Source organism: Patagioenas fasciata, chromosome 2 (assembly GCF_037038585.1).
Source record: "Patagioenas fasciata isolate bPatFas1 chromosome 2, bPatFas1.hap1, whole genome shotgun sequence".
In the NCBI taxonomy this organism is placed as follows: domain Eukaryota; kingdom Metazoa; phylum Chordata; class Aves; order Columbiformes; family Columbidae; genus Patagioenas; species Patagioenas fasciata.
In genome coordinates this window covers 24,493,150-24,513,950 of record NC_092521.1, presented here as the reverse complement: position 1 = coordinate 24,513,950, position 20,801 = coordinate 24,493,150, and positions in this window count along the sequence as shown.

The window sequence follows — 20,801 nt, the reverse complement described above, 5'->3', positions numbered from 1 at the left end:
TCAGTGTGTTCACAACAAAACACAGATAAAGAGCAGTTCTTCTCCAATAACCCCGCTATATTTTTCATCACATCTTTGGCTGGTAAAGGCAATCTGTATAAATAATACACTTCCACATTGGCAAGGTACTCAATCCAGTGTTACACAATATTCTGATGATAGCGTTAGAAAAGATCAATAAAGTAAACACTAAGTTGATGAGGAACCAACATATCATAGTGACAGCCATTATCAAATCACGCTGCCTTTATTAGGGCTCTGTCAGGCCAGGTGCTGGCAGTGTTTGATATCTTGACCGGTGATCTAGAAGCAAAAAAATCATTGCTAATAAGATATTTGGTAACAGAAAAGTAAATAATTGTGCAGGCCAGACAGTTATGAAAGCTTGAGACTCAGCGTTCCTCCTATCTAAATACTCCTTAATACAGGTAAATTCTACATTATATATTGCTGAACAGGGAATGGAGACTAAATCTTTGCAGAGAGGAGGCCTGGGATGAGTGATTAAGATTAGGTCCCAGTAAACAAATACCCAGAGAAATTCACAGTACAATATGGTAGAGGAACTGATGGTGAGCAAAACTGACTGAAGCCTCCCAACTGAGTATGGGCACTGAAACCACAATACTGTGTACCATCAGCATTCTCTTTCTTAAGTTTTTTAAAAGGCTTTGGGAAGCTGAAGAGACATCAAAATATTGGAGGGCTGGAGAAAATGACTTATCTAGGGACACTTAAAGAATTAACCTGTTAATCTGGTTTCTAAAAAAAAGGACAAAGAACTATTTTGAAAGCACCTTAATTGGAAAAAATAGCCAATTTTAAGGGGCATTTTGTTTTTATGGAGAAAAGTGTAACAAGAAACATGGATGGGAGATGAAGCCAAATGAACTCACATTGGACATAAAGAACAGATTCTTAGCAGTGAAAACAACTAACCACAGGGAAAAAAATTGGAAGGGATGGATTTCCCACAATTCTCTCAAAATGTCCCTCTTTTCAGGTCTGAATGTCTTTCTGCAAGCTAAATTTTAGTAAAAGAACATTGGTTGGACTCAGAAAGGATGGGAAGTAATTGAAAAGCTGGAGATACACAGAAGGTCGGGCTCAGCTGGCAGCCCCTTCTGGGCTTAAAAATCCCCTGCATCTATGAACTGCACTGCTAAAAATTTGCCTCATCTCCTAACAAGTGTAATAGGCAGAGAAACGTTCTTGAAATGGATAACCGTGAGTTTTGTTTGGTCAGTGATACATATCACTTAATGAAATCTAAAATGAGGTGACAGATACCATCAAAAACATCACTGATATAAATTGTTCAGATGTTTGTTGTGAGCCTCTGTTGTTATATTCCGTTTGTACATTTGCCGAAGAATTTCTTGGTCTGCAGAAGTGATTATGTGCATTATTGTACGGATGGGAAGAAAGCACTCTTTTCATGATGATGATGATGCAGGCCATATTGATTGTAGTAGTCAATTTATTAGAGAAGCAAGTTCCAAAATGCATACCATTAAGTTGCTTGGGGATTATAGTCAGTTGCAATTTTTCTGCTAATTTAAGTTACTGTAGAAATAAAAATATTTCCATGATGATTTTATTTCAAAAGCAATGAGATTGCATGTCTAGTGCACAGCTTTATTTGACAGAGAAACTTGCATCTGTATTATATCACTGACAGCTAGCGCATTTGCCTGCAGAATACTACGGAAAGGTCATGATTACCAAGAGAAACATAAATGTGTATGCACTTACTAGTTTATTTGACTTGGAAGCTTACAGCTAGATAGAGCTGAACAGAGTATTGCAATAGATACGAATATTTCTCAGAGAGGGGTGTAATCAATTTGTAATTTTTAAAGAAAACCATAAATGCGTAGGCAATCTACCGATCTTGCTTTCAATCAGCTTCTTGGTCTCTGTTCCTTTATTTTAAGCAGCAGTTGTCTGTTACAAGATTTGTGAAGGTCCTGCTGATTCTGAAAAAGCAGGTTTCATGTCAACAGATTGAATAATAATACTGTGTTCAAGACTTTGCCTCCCATTCTGACCAATATAAATTCTTCAGGCAAAGAACGCGTTCTTGTTCGCAGGTATCTCATGCATGTCTCTTCCCTTGGTGGATAATAACAAATACTTCTGCAAAGCTGACTTTGTCAGAAAATGTAGCAGCGACTGCACTGAAAGACTCAAGCTCCAGAGAGGGGAAAAGGTCACCTCCCTTAGTAAAGCTCAGCATGACTCTGAAATCATCCAGGCTCTCAACTCTAACTGCATTTCTCTCCCCCACATCATAAAAATAGCCTTTGAGTTCGAAATGATCACATACTCATCTTACATAAAATGCACAGGTTCCCAGAGAAGCTTGTGTCCTATTTGGCGAGGTGTTTACAGAATGATTTCAATGCCCGCACATGATGGAAAAAATTCAGGGCTCGTGCTACTGTTTTAGAACGAATACATGGGCTAATGACAATGAAAAATTTAATGTTAGAAATAATAATGGGACTAGTACTTCTACTGATGGGCTATCAATAAGAAGGCTGACAAAATGAATCCTTGTTTGAAAAGGAAGATGGAATTCTACGTATTATTTCTATATTGCCTGCCAAGCCTCGACATAACACTATGTTTGAGGTTCAAATCACCTGCCATGTAGGTAGGTTGGACATATGCCCATTCTCAGGTGTGAGTTTTATGTGATCAATGGATAGCACTTGGATCTCTTCTGCCTTTGAATATGTGGATGGCACAGGTACATGAATGCTTGAACCATGTCCACTACTATACTTTTATGTCCCTGCAGTGGCCTCCCACAGCTGATGTCAGGCTGTCAGATTCGCTGCAGAGAGCTTTCTCTGCAGGTTTGACATAACATGCATTAGACACTTGCTGGGAAATCCCTGCCACAGCCACCAGGGCTGTAGCAGGGACTGAAAGTCTGTTAGGAATTTTTCCTCTCAGGTCTACAGGGAGAGTTAGAGGAAAATCCAAATCTGTCCTTTTCAGCCCACCCTGCCAGCTCCTGATAGCTCCCCAGCAAGCTCAAAATGGCCAGTACTGACCCTCAAAGGTTGAAATCACACATTTTCCTCATGTTGGTACAGGAGGTGAAGAGGACAAGCCGCGGTCAGAGGCAAGACCTGAATCTTTGTACATTCACTTCATACTTTTTGAGTCTCTGCTTCCACATGTGTACCACAACAACAGAGCATCTCACTTGTTGCAGCAGGTGCTGGGCAGTCCAAGGTCTAGTTGTCAGTCCCAGTCCCTGGTTTACAGGACTAACAGCCCCAGTGTCACCTCCCCAGACTGCTACCACGAACAGGTGGAGTTTCTGTTGCAGCTCACTTTGCTCCTTTGCTAGCCTGCCTGAGCTTCTGGTATGGGATCTCCTGCAGGTCGACCTATTCCCACTCTGTCTTCTGAAGTTGACTGAGTGCATCCCCATTACTAACATCAAGCTGCATTCTGCTCAGATGAGGGCAGGTGGCCACATGAGCACATGATTTGTCATTGAATTAGACCTCCCAACCTTATGCCTTCCTTTAGGCAGGACCTGGTATCTCTGGCAAAGGTGCTCCTGCAAAGCACCTTGTACCCAGTGCACTGCTGGTCGTTAGGCTTCATAGAGGTGGAGGAGTCTCTTCCCTGGAGCGGTTCTCCTCTGGGTGAGCTGCTAAGCTTAAGTCTCTGTACAGCACTCTGAAGAACACTCCCCTAACAGAGGATCCCCCCGTCTCCTTTCAGACCTTACTTTTATTCACACATATCTGTTTAAGACCCACTCTACATCAGGAGCCAGCTCAGCTTTTTGCCTCCAACAAACTGGTTTGCCCCAGGAGGTGACAGTCTCCCTGTGCAGGAAGCATCTCAGCTGAGAGCCTGGCATTGCTGGCTCTGGCTTCCCTGGTGAACCAGCAAGGAGCCTGCAGGAGACACAACACCGAGGGGCAGCACTGCTTCGTGGCACATTGTGTGGCAGTGGGTCACTGCCCAAGGCAGCAAACAGGCAATCCAACGGCCTGCCTCTCACCCACCTTCACAGCTCAAAGCTGGCAGCCTCTGACCCGCTCTCCAGGCAGGCACACACCGTTAATGCTCTGCAAAGGCACCACACAACAGGGTTGGGGATCCCCTTTGGTTTTAAGAGCCTAATGCTAAATTCCAGCAGGCATTTGCCTTTCTTGCACCTTTCCCCAGGGACCTCAGATGTCTCCAAAATGAGGCAGTTACTTAGCTGGGGTGTTTAGGAACCACATTTTCTGCTCTGGGTCCTGCAGATCCACACAAACAGAAACAGTGTATCCAAGTCCTTTGCAGAATCCAGCCCCAGAATGAAGTCTCCTTGCTGGCTTTTCTGGAGACAGGTGATTTTCCAGCCCCAACCCAAGTCTAATACCTCTGGGGGCAGTTGATTAGTCACAGATGGGGACTAAACACAACTCCCATCTGTTAAAAAGATCATATTTTTTTTCTGTTTTTCCAAGGGAAGGAAGTTCCCAAGAACCTAATAGCCAATGTGATTTGCATTAAATGCAACATATTGAAGTCCCCCTTAATTTAACTATGAGAGGCAGTATCCTGATATCAATGCCCTACTGCAGTTCAGGGATTTAGCCCAGTAAATCCTAGCAAGGGGCTATTTAATCAGCAGAGCCCAGGCTCCAAGCTTGCAAACAGATCTTAAAATAAAAAATGTAGAATTGGGTTAGACCAAGCATGTAGCTTGGCATTCCTTAACACAGAGGCAATTTGTTTTCATAACTTCCGTAACTACTGCCTCTCATCCCTCAGCGCATAAGCACCTATCAACCTGAAGGGAATCATTAGCTTAAAACAATTACCGGCAGATTTCTTTCAGGTCTCAGGAGTGCTGGGGACTGCAAAGCTTGTCATTTGGCATTCACTGCGTCCTTAACCTTGCCAAAGGCAGCTAGAGAGAGCAGAAGCCAACAGAGAGCCTTTCAAAAATCTTTTAATAGCTGCTTTCTTCATTTGTGTTTATAGTGACCATAGCTGTTGCAAAAAGCTTTCTAAAGCCTCCCTGGAGCAAAGACTGGCTGGTGCTGGGCATTGTAATAGCAGCATGTTGTTTCACAGGTGCAAAGTCACTCTAAATTCTTCCCTTCTCTCTCCAGAGACCAGAGCTGGCCATAACTTTCCGCACCAAGTCGTCCAAGTCTGGTGTTGTTACTGCAGATGTGGTTTCAGCACAGTGCACGGGGCTGGGAATTGCACTGGCAGCTCACTAATGCTGTGTCTCTGCACTGGGGACCCTCTCATTAGAATCACCGTGTTGGCTGAAGACTAACATTTTAATGACATTTGCAGATGCCATTCAAACCATGGGTGGCTTTACCCATTTAAACAGAGCTCTTAGGCTATGTGCCTTGATTCATTTGATGCTTTCTGCCTTTATGAGTATAGTCCTTGTGAACATTTTTCAGTTGTGAACAGAAAAGTCAGATCCTCCATAGCAGCTGAGACTACTCAGTAAAACTGAGGAGTAGGGACAGCAGGGACTAGTTAGTGGCTTCTAATCTTCTGTTGTACTCTGGTTTCAAACTGAGTTAGAGAAGCTTAATACCATTTAATGCTTTTAGCTTCTAAAGGATTCACTGGAATACAGAGCGCTCCACCCATCCCTTTACCATAATATGCTGATGCCTACTACACATTTAGGTGGGGAATAAAACTGAAAATCTGCTCCCTAAAAGTAATGGAAATGTGATTTTTTTTTTTTTCTGCATGTGATTTTCCTGGGTGAGGAGACTCTATTCTGCATTCATGGGTGTATATGGATGTCTAAGTGCCAGCAACTTGATTTGGACCACAAATTATAAGGACCTGTGTGCCTGGGGTGCCAGCAACCCAAGTAAGTGAGGGTTCGTACAACAGTGTGTCATTGCTAGCAAATATCAAGTTGGACTAGCCAGTGAGTAGATGTGGCCTGGGAGACAAGAATCAAAGTGGCCATAAGCCTGGGTTCAGTATATGCATGTCTGTGAGGCAAGTGGAAGAACTGGCCATTGGAGAAACTGGTTACTGGAGCCACCAGGAGATTCAGGCCAACTCTTGGAGAGACCATGGGGTCTTAAAGTCAACTGGGAGACCCATTTTTGTGTGTGTGCAAGTGCACACGTGTGTCTGTGAGCACCTCCGCATGAGGCAACTGGAGACAAGTGGATGTTTGGACTATTTGCTGGGTAGGCTTGGTGTCTGACCTTACTGGGGATCCATAGTGTGCCATGGGTCTGGGGGGCACATGTGTGTGTCGGAGTGACGGAGTCAGTAGCAACTGAAGACTGGCCTTTGCTCTGAACCCTGGCCTACACTCTGTCTTGTTCCTCGCTCTGTACAAAGCGTCATCTCTGTAAGTAAATTGAAAAGCATCAGAGGCTGTTCCTAGGCACTGAACTCAAACACAGTAACTGTAGAGGTTGTAAGAACAACCCTTGCCATGCCTTGAATCTGCGCCAACAAACACTCCTAAACAGTTTGAAGGCATGATTTGGGATGTAGCTCAAGTTAGGATTCGCATGCAAGCCATCCTTTTTTGGAAGCTAAGTGAACTTAAGGTCCCTCCTCTGCCAGTTAGCTTCAGCACCAGAGATTCAGCCTGCACACATTTAATTTACTGACTGAGTTGCAGGCACCAAACCTTTCCTGTGTCCTGCACCCTCCACTTGGTCACTGAACATGGTCCCCCTGCACCAACCAATTCCAGATATCAGCCTGCCTGCACTATGGTCACTGGCCATGCTTCCTACCCAGCTCAATGCTGGATCAAACATTAGGTCATATTATCCACCCTCCATGGGCATTGGCCCATACCTCCACTCACATTGCACTTTCTGAATCTCTCCATTGATTCACTTGGTCTGGAAGTTCATACTTTTCTCTGTACTACCTATCAGTTTTTCTTACTCAAGATCCATAAATATCCATGTCCCCTACTCACCTTGAAAACCCTCTTTGCAAATCCTCTGTCCCAAAGCCTGCCCAGCAAACATTTCCAGCAGGCAGCCCACTAATGGGCTGCGACTTCCACTGGTCAAGTTGACCAGGAATGTTCTATCATTTCTTTGTGCTCAGCGGCTTCAAATCTGCACCTAAGATAAGGGGCAAGAAGAAGCTGGGAAGACAGTGAGATATATTTCTTGTGGAAATAAATGGGTTTTTTATTTGCATTTCTCAGCACTGATAGCCTTCAGAGAAATGAACAAAAACACCTAACAATGAAATGGAAACCACACACAATGTTTCTCCTCAGAACCTTATCAAGTCTCAGTGATGCTAATCTCCATGTACCTGTCTGTCCTGCAAGATCTTAGTGCTTCCCCTCAGTGTCTTCTCTGCACCAAACTGTACAGCTCAAATAAGGCACAGCGTGTTGTGGAGTGCCAATGTTAAGTGATGAGAGGCAAGAGCTCGTGTTACCTGGTCCTGCTCTCAGAGAGCGTGTTGCTGCAGTCATATCACAGGTCCTACTGCAGTCTGGGAGGGATGTTGGATCTGCTGCCTCTGTGCCCCAAAATCAGCCACAATTTGTTTCTCAGAATTTGTCGATGGCAATCTCTTTCCTCTTGCTACAAATCTGAGACCTTCCTAAGCAGATGGGTAAAGTATTTTCTGGTAGGAGGTAGATGAGAGCCATCATGAAAAAACAACCAGCTGGCCATCATGACCCATATTTTACTTTGTTAAGGGACTAGATTAATAAATACAATGGAATAAATAAATACAATAAGCGGTGAAGAGCAAAGGGGAATTTCATTGCTGGTGCAAAAGGGAACAAATCTCCCATCACCAATTATGACGTTTTTACTTATTGCCACAACGGAAGTCATCCTGGAGAGTCAATAAGACTAAATCTTGCCAAAAAAGTATGATCACTCCTTTCTTATTGATTTACAGAACCAGCAGATGAAAGGAATGAAGAAGCAGCCGACAGCCAGTCCTGAGAAAAGCCTCAGCTACAAAATATGACTTGAAAAATGAATGCACGTTGGCTGGAAAATGAGCACTGTCACAGAGATTGAACACAGTCTGTGAGTCCATAAACAAAGAAGAACAAAAGATAAACATGAACATAAAGAGCCGATGGAAGAATATCTTGGGCATGGATTGGGTGTGGGGAGGGGAGGAAAGGAGGACTAGAAATCTGCTGTAAATCTGGTTTTATTTATTGTATATTAATGATCTGGAAGGATGCAGTAAACACCACATTCATTCAATTTATATTTGATGTAATGACTCCTATGAATTAGAGAGGTGTTGTGGAAAACAATGGGGACAGACACAAAACATAAAGAAATGTAGACAGGCTGGAAATAACAAAACGACAGCCAAGTGGATGGACACAAGGCAATAGACTGCAGGAGGAAGCTCAGCCTCAAGTGCAGACATGAAGTTGGGAAATGTGCTTAAAGAACGGAGACAGAAGGTCCTAGAAACGGCAGAGACCAGCAAACTGGCTGTGAACTTGTGGAACAGACTCATCCCAAAGGAAGCAAGAGGGTAAGTATCTGGACCTATTGATTTATGAGGAATTAAGTCAATGAGATGAGTTTGGCTGCACGACAGCTGAACAAAGAGAGCAGAGTGTGCTCAGGCGTTAATGTTGAGACAATCTGCTGGAGGTGAGGATCCACTCCAGGGACTTCTATCTATTTGGACAGTGTAAACACCACAAAGGAAAAGGAGGACTGATTTATGGAGTGGGGAGGAATAAGGGTCAGAAACAAGCTAGAAGAAATACAGGCTGACTCATTGACAGGGTGAGCCATATTGCCCTGTGAAACAGCTACCTGTGGAGGCATCTGACATTTCTTTCTCTGAATTCCTTAAGACTAGATTGCATAAAAACACGTGACAGAATGGGCTCTAGGAAAAAGGTTATTGTCTTTAAGAAGACAGACTGAATGGATATAAAGGGCAATGGCAGCCAGGATCACTGCAGTCCAGATAAAAGGGTTTGTCTGGTAATGCATCTCATCTGTTTTAAAATCCTAAGAAGAGGTGAGCCTCTTTCTCTCCTAAACTGCTCTCACAGCCCAATTGTTTGAGAAGGAAAAAAAGTCACAAAACCAGGAGATAGCTAATGAAAACACAAGAATAAGAGAGAGGTCAAGGAACTAAAGTAAGTGATCTGCCAGCAGGTACCACCTAGGAAAGTCAGGTTCAGATCAGGGACCTTGGCACTTCACAACTCAGGGACTGTACTATTCCTCGGGTGCTGTTTAACATCTTTGTCAGTGACATGGACAGTGAGACTGAGTGCACCCTCAGTAAGTTTGCCAATGACACCAAGCTATGTGGTGTGGTCAACATGCTGGAGGGAAGGGATGCCATCCAGAGGGACCTTGGCAGGCTCAAGAGGTTGGCCTGTGAAGAGCTCATGAGATTAAATTGAGGCCAAGTGCAAGGTCCTGCACATGGGTCAGGGCAATCTGAAGGACAAATACAGGCTGGCTGGAGAATGGATTGAGAACAGCCCTGAGGAGAAGGACTTGGGGTTGTTGGTTGATGACAAGCTCAACACAAGCCAGCAATGTGTGTTTGCAGTCCAGAAAGCCAAGTGTATCCTGGGCTACATCAAACGGAGTGTGGCCAGCAGTTCAAGGGAGGTGATTCTCCCCCTCTACTCTGCTCTCATGAGACCTCACCTGGAGGTGGACACTGTAGTGTCCAGCTCTGGGGCCTCAAGCAGAAGAAGGACATGGACTTGTTGGAGTGAATCCAGAGGAGAGCCACAAAGATGATCAAGGGACTGGAACACTACTCCTATGAAGACAGGCTGAGAGAATTGGGGTTGTTCAGCATGGAGAACAGAAGGCTCTGGGGACACCTTATAGGAGCCTTCCAGTACCTAAAGGGGGTCCACAAGAAAGCTGGAGGGGGACTTTTTACAAGGGCATGTAGAGATAGGACAAGGGGTAATAGCTTTAAGCTGAAAGAGGTTAGATTTAGATTAGATATAAGGAAGAAATTCTTCACTATGAGAGTGGTGAGACACTGGAACAGGCCCAGAGAAGTTGTGGATGCCTCATCACTGGAAGTGTTTAAAGTCAGGTTGAATAGGACTTTGAGCAACCTGGTCTAGTGGAAGGTATCCCTGCCCATGGCAGGATGGTTGGAACTAGATGATCTTTAATGTCCCTTCCAACCCAAACTATTCTATGATTCTATGAAAAGAGAGACCTGAGATCTCTGCCGCTTTCACCAGGCTGAAGTTGAGCCTACATCTGCCATCTCCCAGAAGAGCCATCTCCCAGAGGGAGCAGTAGTTACCAGCCCTCCCATTCATGCTTTTACTCCTCTCAAGGCTTTACTGCACTACAGGATGAGGAATGAGGGAGATCACAAGTCTGGTGTACAGCACCAAGAGAAAACACTTCAGTGGGCAGGAGTGACTGTGCTAGCAGCTAGAGGAAGGCATCCACTCAGTCTCTTTGCTGGGAAAATGGAAGAAGCACAGAGAATGTGAGAAACATTTCACAGAAGAAAAGAGCAGGGTGGCAAAGTGGATTGTGAACTTCAAAGCTCACTGCTCAGCACAATGTGGATTTGGATGGCTCTGGAAACAAGACCAGAAGCTGATGATTAAGAGGAACTTGGCTGACAGACACGCACATGACTAAGGAATTTAGGCAATCTGAAGGTGAAGAGGAAAGGGCAAGGGAATTTTGATGTCTAGTTGTGACTATGGGGTAGGTTAATCTAGGACTAGTATCTTACAAGACCATTGCTTTAAGGTTTTAGATCTCTTTTGTGCACCATGAGAATGTCCAGAACACACAGGAAAATTACTCTAAATTTAGATAACTCCGTTCCACGGACAAGCAGCTATAACACATTATAAAATGAGATCTCACGCTCTGGGCTGAAGGGAGGGAGAAAAGAAATGTACTGAAAATCATGTTTTCAAGTATAAAGCACTGGGAACTGGCTTCCCAGCTGTCTAGGGAAGATAAGGACAAAAGTGAAAGTAAGGAGCATTTTAACATATCACTCATGAGAGAAGCATTAGACCTGGCAAAAAGCTGTATATCTTTACTTAGGCAGCAGTCAGTGTTTTTTAAAAACTACACAAGAATGAAAAAAAAAAGGAAAAAAAAAAAAGCTTTACTGCAGAAAGCTGGGCACGCAAACTCCAGATCCTCATAAGCAAGGGTAAATTCTCACCATAAAGAAACATAAAAGGTACCCAAACATTAAATATTTCTACTTTGAATCCCCCTATTATACAGACAGTCCATAAGTGAAACAGCTGTGTCCAATTTTAGTGAAAAGAATAGTTGCACTAAATCTTCAATATGCAGGAGGTAAATGCCAGGCTCATGCTTTCTGCATACAGCTCCTAGAGCCACCAAATCACACAATATCTGAGGGTGGCACCCCTGGACATTGTCTAGTTAATCCCCTGCCCAAAACAGGGTGATGTTGCCCATGGTTGTGTCTGGCAGAGTTTTAATATCTCAAGGGACTGGGACTCCACAACATTTCTGGGCAGCCTATGCCAGTGCTTGACCACCCGTGCATTGAAGAAGTTTTTTTCTCCTGTTTTAGTGGAATTTCCTGTGTTTCAGCTTGTGTCCAGTGCCCCTAGTCCTGTCAGTGGGCACCACAGAGGAGAGTCTTTCCCCATCTTCTTTACACGCTCCTCCCTTCGGTATTTGTACATATATTGATGGGGCTCCTTCTCCAGGTTGAACAGCACCAGCCCTGACAGTTTTGTATGTCAGACGCTTGAGTCCCTTAGACATCTTGATGGAATTTCACTGAACCAGCCCCATCATATCCATATCTCTCTTGTATTGGGGAGTCCAACTCTGGACCCAGCATCCCGGATATGTCTCACCAGTGCTGAGCAGAGGAGAAGGATCACCTCCCCAAGCCTGCTGTCAGTGTTTTACCTGATGCATCCCTGGAGAATGTTGGCCTTCTCTGCTGCAATGGCACATTGCTGGCTCCTGGTTCACCAGGAACACCAGGTCCTCTTCTTCCAAGCTGCTCTCCAGGTAGTAAACCGTCAGCCTGTGCTGTTGCAGACTATTGGTCTGGGGCAATTTCTAAATCTCTTTGGAAATAAAGGGGTCATCTCGGTTCTGCACCCTTGACATGTGTACTGTGGGACAGTCCCACTGATGGACCTTTCTGCCTCTCCCCTGAGGACTGGGCAAGTAGCGCAGCAAAGAAGAGATGTCAACTAGCTACTGGGAAAGACTTGTTAATGTCGACAAAAGTAAAGCAATGGAAAATCATGCAAGGAGATTGTGAAAATTCTGTCACTGGAGCTTAGACAAATATCTAACAGGAATATATTAGGCCTAGCTGATCCTGCTTTCAGGCAGGGGAGTGGATTAAATGAACTTTCAGAGCCTTTGCTATGGTTATTTGCTAATTCACTACACAAAAATAATGGCACCAATATCTGAAAAATCTTATCCTCTTATTCTATACGCAGTACCTGTTATCTGACACAGTCCTGAAACACAGCTACTTATTCCCACAAAAAGGCATTTCATGGTCTTCTCCTCTGCAGAATCCTAGTGTTCTACAAACACTGACAATTTATCTTCCCAGGGCTCCTGAAGATGAGAATGAAGTATTACTTTCTACATTTACTAATGGTCATTGAGTCAAAATTGCCAAAGGAAAACATAGATTTTGGTTTCTCATTTGAGATGTTTAAGAACAGTTTTTTTCAGTATCTAAAATGTATCTCCAAAGCACAGTTCCCATAATAGTGAGTATTCAGCATATCCCATATCAAATTCCAGTTGTCAGGGCTTCCAGAAAATCAGTTACCATCTGTGAAAAGTTTTGAGTTAAGTGACTAGCCCAGCATTACATAGAAATGATGTTCAGGAGAATAACAACAAAATCCATAATAGCAACAAAATCCAATACCAGGACAACACTCAGTTTCCCAAACCACAGTACAATCCTTTCCTATCTTGAAATCCTCCACCATCACCCTCCAAATTCCACAGTTTCTGCAATGAGGTAACCATGATTCATCCCTCAGCAGGTCCATCCTCTGCAGTGGCGGGTGGGGCGGGGGGAGCAAAAAAACCCCTACCAGTCTGCGGTCGTGCAATTAGAAATTGGAAGATAATGCACACAACGGATTTGAATTATGGCAACTTTAGTTCTGGCATTCCTTAGCCTGGTTTGGCAATTATTATGCTTTTTTTTTTTTTTTCCTACTGTTTGAAGTAATTTCTTAGGTTTTTACAAAAGCAAACTGGAAAGACAAATTCCTCACATGGAACCAGCTGATCCACAGCTGGGTAAACAGGAGAAATGGAACTTCTACATCCTCAGCACGGTTCAGTGAGTGAGTGGAGAGACACTGGGAGAGCTGCTAATACTGATACGCTGTTACTGTCATATGGTTTTTACATTTGCATATCTTCAGACGTGACTCGTCCATTCCATAGAAAAACAGTAGTATGTCTTCTTTTCTTGAAAAAGATGCTCTTCAAACAAGTTTACATCTTCTTCCATCACTCCAGCTTTTCTTTCAGGTTTGGTTAATTTTATAGGCATACCAGCAATACTGGCTGTCCTCCAGATACAAAAAAAAAAAGAAAAAAAAGCCATATTGTTAAAAGAGGGTCAGTTTGCCACCGTAGATTTCAGAGGCAAATAACCCACTGTGGATCTCTAAGTGACTAGGAAAGCTGAGTACCTTCTTCCTGAAACTGTGCATAGTCTCTGTGCTGATTTCTGAATCTAAAGTAAGACTGAAAGTATAGATCTCCATTCTGATCTTCCACAGGTTTTATATACTTCCAATTACACTGAATCCTGTAGAATTATTTTCAGATAAGTAACACCAGCAAGTAACAGCAGTGTTATATAAATACTTTTTAGCATTTAAATATGGCTGGTTTCCCAATTTACATATTCACAAATGATCTAATACATATGTCTATGCATAAAGGCCCAATTCATTTCTTCTTCTTGGCAATGTAGAATCTCCTACCTCAATCAAAGTCAACATAGAGGCATTAATAAAGCAATTAAATATAAAGTAATTCTGGTTGTTTAATAACTTTAGACCTATATACAAATGGGTCTTGGTCTTCCAGCTCTAAATATCTAGAATAACTGAAGAAGTCTAATGCATTTCCCAGTAGAAGAAAAGATGCCAAGGACAGAATTATTGCATTCAGGATATAGAAGAAAGAATCGCAGAATCAATCATCCAAAATAAATGATATTATTATTAACATCACTCACAAGCTGTGTGAAAGAAGACAAGTTGAAAGGATGTGTTTAAACATGCCAAATGTGTTTGGGATATTTCAGATGCATTTCACTGTCCTCAGATATGAACTGATTGTTTTTCTCTGTAGGGCTAACTAACTTGAGAAGTTTCTAATGACTAGGCAAAATCCCTAAACGAGATAACTCTTAAGGGACGCTTTGAGTCAAGTTCAATGCAGACCATGAAACAGCAATAATAAGCAAAGGGACCCAAACTTGACACCATTGATCAAGCTCAGTGGTATGGCAGAAACATGAGTCCTTGAAGGATAGCAAATAAAGCACATTTAATTAGTATTTGAATCACATCCCTACTTCTTACACCGTCAACTGATATTCATGCTACATACTTGTGCACACATTTACTACCATACATATTCTAGTACTGTTGTTCCATTAATGGTGCTTGATCTCTAGTTTATATCCTATTTGGCTGCTCACAGAAAGATCCTATGAGTCACGAGGGTTAACCTTTATTTGACACACAGAAATGCTCTGCTCTCCATTATCAATTGTCAGGAAGATCTGCACTAACAAAGACTTGAGATTCTTTAATTTAATCTGACAGAATGGCAGGATGGCTGAGGCTGGCAGGTACTTCTGGGCAGCCTCTAGTCAATGCCCTGCCCAAAGCAAGGTCAGTTACAGGTGGCTGCCCATGATAGAATCCAGTCAGGCTTTGAATATCTCCAAGGATGGAGATTCCACAATCTCTATGGGCTGTGCCAGGGATTAATCACCCTTGCATTGAATAAGTTTTTTCCTTATGTTTTAGTAAAATTTAATGTGTTTCAGCTTGTGTCCAGCGCCTCTAGTGCTATTGCTGGGCACCACTCTTCTACTCCATCTTCTTTGTATGCCCTTACCCAATAAGGTGTTTTATACACATTACTGAGATCCTCTGGAGCCTTCTCCACTCCAGGCTAAACAGCCACAGCTCTCACCACCTCTCCTCACGTGTCAGATGCTCCAGTCCCTTAAACATCTCAATGGCCCTTCACTTGGACCCACTTCAGCTATGTCTGTATCTCTTGTACTGGGGAGACCAGATCAAGCAGCCTGCACCCTTTGAAAAAGAGGAGATTCTTACTCTGTGCCCATGTTATGGAAAATCAGCACCTTCCACTCAGGGAAATAGTTTACCTCTTCCACATGTTCATTCTTTAATTCCTTCACAGGTAGGGAGTTGGAAGTCTTTCTGAAAATCACCTGAGGAGATATATTCCCTTGGAAAAGAGAAGGCCAAAGCAACGTACGTGCATTGAAGGTAGGCACACCAGCTGCTCATTGCTGTTCTGAAGATAGCTTTAACAAGTAGCCACAGCAGCATGGTCATGGTGACACAGATTTCAGCAGAGAACAGCAATTCTAGTACAGTTCTAGGAATGTATATAAAGTGCCAACTTCTGCTGAAGTCCAGCCTGGCCTGTCTCGTACTATCATTATCTGCAAGAGCCAGAGGACAGCTAGTGTGAGAATGTCTCTCTGCACATCACTTGCATATTAATTTGGCTATGTAAGCAAACCCTCATGTCTTATTTCTTCTTGGGGTGACCTATACTCTTGGGCCAGCCTCCAGGAAAGCCCCATGTCCTGCACAAAGAAACCTCACCGCTGCTGTCCCTCTGTCTTTGCCAGGATGTGTCTCTGATGCAAATCAACTGAGGTTAACACAGGAATTAGTTAGGGGAACTGAATCTGTAGATAAGAGAAGTTTTCCTGGCTTAGTTGTTTGGCTCCATTGCAACAAGAATACCTATTTAGAGAGTGTTTCCTGTTACTAAAGGCATCATTGAGGAATGTTTAATTCTTAGCAGAACTGCACTTCTTGTTCTACACAATCCAGATGACACAAATAAATAAACCATGAAATGTTCAGAGAAGACAAATCACCAGTCCATCAAAATGCCTGATAAATTAGTCCAACAGACTGGACTAGAGACATGTTCAATGAATCATCATCACCAAGAGTAAATAAATTCAGATTAAGCAAAACTTGATTGAATCATGCTGAAGTTTGGCACTTAACAAAACAGATCAGTCTGAAGTCTCACATTAGGAACACATAATCTCTTAAGATTTATGAGTGTTATTGCTCACCACATATGTTTCTAGGTTACGTTTGCTGTGTTGAGAACTGGATGCTCTGAGTGTACAAAGGTTTGCCTGCTATTACACATTTTAATCTTCAAGAAACTATTCTCCTTGCTCCCCACTTTGGAGTACAGAACAAACTTTCACAGTAGTAAACTTCCTGGTTGTTTCCTCTCTCCCAGTAAAATTCCCAGTTTCTCTCAGTTTGTTTTTTATTCCATTTGATCATCCAGTGCTGTTTGCTAAGACATCTGTAGCATGTTGTGATATATCCAAAGTCCAAATGGACCAAAAGCTCAACTCAGTCACTTTGGTTCAGCCATTGGAAAGAATCCTCAGCTTTTTAAATTCAGTGACACCATCTTCACACACTGGTCATTGTACTGATATTGATCTGGTGGTACCTGCATATTAGGAACAACACATGTCCATAGAAATCTCTTATACCACAAATCGAGGCAAGAAATTACCTTCCCGCTTTTTATCAATAATTCTATTTGTTTAATGTTTGTATTATGGCAACATTCAGAGGTCACAATCAGAGTGGAGATCCAGATGTGCTGACTGCTATGGAAATGGGAAGGTGAAGTCTCTTACAAAGCAAATTTTAAAATTATAACAACTTGAAAATATCACATGAAGTTCTCCTCTGGTGTATTAGCCTAAAAACCTCAAATATCCTTGCATTTAAGGATTTCTTTGTGCTGTAAATATGGGCTGGGGATACAGCTGGTATTATTAACCTTATTATACTAAGAGGTATAATGTGCAGTACAAGTTCCAAACTAGTACTGGCGGAGACTCTCCTTTCAGCCTTGGAAGGCAGTCATATTTCACAGAATGCTTAAAACAACAAACCAGGATTTACCAGCCAGCATCAGGGCTTGCAGGTCAACATTGTCAAAAGTTGATATTTATAATCTGAGTGTTATCACACAGGCAACAAAGCCTCATGTCTTTATCCAAGCAACTGGGTGTATTTCCATCTGGAAATACTGATCTTCACTCATGTCCCCCACCCCATGTTTTGCTGAAGGAAGTGATATGATCTTTGGAGGGCCTGAACAGCTATGCCCCAAACGGTTGTAATTAGAGTTGTGGCTGAATTTTAAGTACATTCAGTGCAAGTCAAAGTGTGCTTAACATAAATAGCCTCTACAGCTATACAAACAAACAAATGAGAAAACTCATAAAAGATTAATTTTGTACCAAAAGGTCATGTCCTAAAGGCTAAGAAGTGTTGGTGGTTACTATATAAGAAGTGCCTATACACATATACGTAGATGCACACACACAAGTAATATTTATCATGTTACAACTCAGCTCCGAAATAAGCCTGTTCATGGCTTCTTGTGAAATTCAGAAGGAATATTCACTGAAGCAAACATGCCCTTGGTGAACCTGATGCTCCAGCCCATCTGTAGGGCAGACGGGACCGCTTCACAAGACAGCTTCTTCTGCTGGCTGCAGGACATTGCTCAGTCAGACGTTCTCCATCTATCGAGGTGGTGTCTGCGATTCTAAGTTAACTCTTTAAATTAACCCCAGCAATAGTGAGAATGAAGAGCAGAGTTGCACTGCTGTTTTTCCCACTGCTACATCTGGGAGAAAGCTGGCTGAGGTACATCTGAGCACACGTTTTGTCCTAGGAACTGCAGAGAGACGATCTGCAAAGCATGCATCTGTGTCAAGCTCTCACTGGAAAATGTGGCACAAGGTAGAACATCCAAAAGAGAGGACAGCTAGTGTGTGCACTTGGTAGGAGGCACCAGGAAACGAGAACAGGAGAACAAGGGATGGTGGAGCAGATCAGAAGGGAAGAAGACCCCATGCACCAGTAGCACAAGCACAGCTGCATCTCAAACAGCTCTCATTTCCAGGCACAGCAGCAATACATCTGCTCTACTTGTGGCAGATTCTGTGAGTCACAAATAGGATTTCACAGCAAACATCAAACTTGTGACCATAAAACCCATTCCCTTCAATTACAAAGTGATCACCTCACAGGGATGTTGCAAGGCTTGATCAGCTGATATTTATGGAACACTTTGAGACCCTGAGATGAAAGTCACCATAAAAGGCTACAGATCTTTCATAATGTTCATAGACCACCTGCTCAGACCAGAAGCATTCACTTTTAACACCGCTTGAGCCAGCTACCAATCTGATATCTCCACGGGAATTTCCTAAAACAGATGTGGCTGTCACATTTAATCCCTGTTTTACTAGGAACTCTGAGAAAAAGCAACTCCTGGAAAAGGAAATAAAACAAATTGCATTAAAACCAATGGTGAGAAGAAGCCCTGTAATTCTGTTCCCACAGCTCATGGATTCTCCATCTGCACCTTTCAGAAAGCTGCCATAGTGACTAACTCTGTGAGCTTCACAAATTAGACCTGACCTAGATTCAGTGAAGTCTTTGTTCAGCAGCTGGTTAGTGTAATATTCCGACTGCGGCAAAGTTCAGAATTGTTCCACAAAGCAGCGGTTTGAAAAGACAAATAAATAAAATGGAATTCAGGTTTTCCTGTGCTCACAACATGCTGGCCCTCACTTGACTTTATACCAAATGAATCAGTCAGTGAGATGAATGGTGAAGTTTAAACTACTGCTGTATTCTTATAATTCCATAGCATACACTCTAGAAGAAAATTACTTCATTATTTCCTCTTACTCTTTATTATCAGAATAACAAACTCCAGGAGAGCAAAGAAAAACACAGTTCTGAAAAAGAGAGGTGGTTATAATTAAGCTCATTGTTAAGTGCTTTTTTGAATTGAGGTTAAAAAACGTGAAGTTTAAAATCATGTTAGCTAAGGATAAAACAGTTCAGAGGCTTTTTTTATAATCTGAACCATATGGAACTCTTCAGAGGATGGATCTGGACTGGCATGCCCTCAGAATAAGGTTTCCCATGATGTTTTGGACTTTCTGCATTGTGTACAGAAACTGAGCACAGATGTCCCAACATGTTTCAGAAGCTTTAAAACCTTTTGTTCCACGATAGCAGTGGGGAAAAATAATTAGAATCTTATTTAGAGATCCATTTTTTTTTAATTGGCTTGTTCTTGTTTTAAACATAATCCAAAAATACTAAAGTGAATCAAATCCAAAGAAAATAGTTTCTTGATCCTTCATCCAATATTGAGAGATCTGTTAACAACCAGAATATAAGGCATATAGGAATGCGTGTAGTCTCATTCAGACCCTCAGATAAACATGTATGACCTTTAGGATAAATTACGGTCCAAACTGCCTTTGAGAGACATTTCAGGAAAGGTATTATGGCTGCAAAGTTACAATGAATGACTCAAAGATGGATTGTTGCTACAAACAGTTCATTTGTATTTATGAAGGGATTGCTCTCGCATTCAAAAAATTAGACATAGGCATTATACAAGCTATGAAAAAGTTTTTAAAATCCTTTTCCTCTGTGGGAAAAAATTAAAGAATAAATGGTTGATTGTCTGTTTTCCACTAAGCAGAATTTTTTTACAAAACCTATAGCAGTCACAGTGAGGCTCTGCATGGCACAAAATCTTTCTCTTTGTGCTTTAGTTTGTTGCCAAAAAAAAAAAAAAATTCTGCAGGCAATACCACTACAGAAACTTATTTTGTTGCATGTGTGTAATGGTCATGTATATCCCAGATAGTGCCCTTGAAGGCTATTTGCTACAAACATCTGAAGGAGAGAGAGATTTATCTAAAATTCCCAGCTGGCAAACTCTGGACATGGTGTCTTATGAGGCAATGGTGAATGGTCCACAAAAACTAGGAGAAAGTCCTCACAGCAGCCCTTCTGGGAAGCCTCAGGACACCGTCCTGGTGTAATGGGCCTTTCAGAGGCAAACTTTGCTCTTGTCTTGGTGGAGCAACTGGTGAAACAAAGCAGAGACTGAGCTGCTAGCACTGAAGGCGCCAATGCAACAGCTAAGTCCTTCATAAGCAGTATGATGATAAAACAAAGGATCTGATGTTGGATGGCCTCATAAAAAAAAAAAAAAAAACAGACAATGCTGGCATTTCATATTTAAGAAGCTGAGACCTATGTTTTTAGGAGGCAGGAACCAGTAGGTTCTGAATATGTGCTGAGCTGCACCAATATTTGACTGGAGTTCCTCATGGTCCTCTGTGATTAGAGCGGGGTCTTCATACTTGCATCAGCCCCATGAAATATTTCCACTCAAATCTCTGTGACCTCAGTCAAAGTTCCAGTGGAGTTTTCTCTCAAGCTAGAATGTGGCTGCAGACACCAGACATGGCAGCATCAAACTGTTTGGGCAGCCAGTGAGGGCTGACAGTGGCAACTCAGGCATGGAAGGCAAATAGTGCATCTTCTGTTCTCTCCCACCAGAAACACCTTTGGAAGGTGCAGGCAACATTGCTGGTATGCCTGCCTTCCATTGCCTTTGTCCATTAGTTTT